Genomic DNA, 1,125 nt, shown 5'->3' with positions numbered 1-1,125 from the left:
TAATCCTCTCAAAACTTGATTTGGGAAATGCATGTGGTATAATCAGTGACCACACATCTTCTCTTCTCATGAGCAATTGACCAAGGAATTGGCTATTGATCAAGATTTGAGTGATTGAATTGCAAGAAATTGTAATTCAATCAATTAAGATTGCCAAGGAGATCAATGAATGCATTGATTGAGGAAGAGATGAAAATGAACTTGATCCAGAGAATTGCAACATCTCCTGTGCCCAATGAACTTCCCAATTCTGATCTCACCCATTCTCTTTAATTTCTGCGTTTATTTTCATGAGCAAACACCCCATTCCCATTTACAAATCTACAATTTAATTTCAGTCATTTACTTCCAGTTCTTTAATTCTAGCATTTACGTTTTCGTCATTTACATTCCCGCCATTTTATTTTCTGCAACTCTCAACCCAAATTCTGAATTCGCTCAACTAGAACAATCTTCTAATCAAAGTTGCTTGATCAATCAATCCCTGTGGGATTCGACCTCACTCTATTGTGAGTTTTTACTTGACGACGAAATTCGGTACACTTGCCGAAGGAAATTTATTGAGAGACAATTTCCACCTGCATCAATGATGAGTTGTTGAAAAATAAGAATGAGAGACTAAGACCCAAGTGAGCTAACTCAAATTAAGATATGAGGAATAAGTATGGAAACGTGAATAAAAATCTAAAAGTAAGTAGACCATAATGAACACTTAAACATAGAGGACATAACAAGTAGATGCCAAAGATAACCCTTGAATATCCATAGAACCAAGAAGTAGTAAGCAAAGACCCAGGCTTTGAGCATCAACTACTAGGATAAAAGAAAGAAACAAATGGCTCAAAGAGCCAAGATTCTAGTAGATGCTTGTGGTGAAGATGTGTCAAGAAGAGAGACCTGAGCAAGTAAATTCTTAGGGGTATTTCAACACCTAGTACCCTAAGACCAACTGGTTTGGGAGTGCTAATTGAAAGCTTAAAATAAAGGGTTGTCTTGATACAAAACACTTAGAGTCGTGGTCAAGCAAAGAAAAAAAGGAGCAATCAGAGGAAAAATAATAGTTCTTACTACTTCAAAGTGACAATGAATAGAAAGGGCTCTAGAAGCAAGCACTTAAAGAAATCC

The sequence above is a fragment of the Arachis hypogaea genome, chromosome 2 (assembly GCF_003086295.3).
Source record: "Arachis hypogaea cultivar Tifrunner chromosome 2, arahy.Tifrunner.gnm2.J5K5, whole genome shotgun sequence".
Taxonomy (NCBI): Eukaryota; Viridiplantae; Streptophyta; class Magnoliopsida; order Fabales; family Fabaceae; genus Arachis; species Arachis hypogaea.
The sequence above is the reverse complement of the archived record's forward strand: the minus strand, read 5'-3'. Positions refer to the sequence as shown.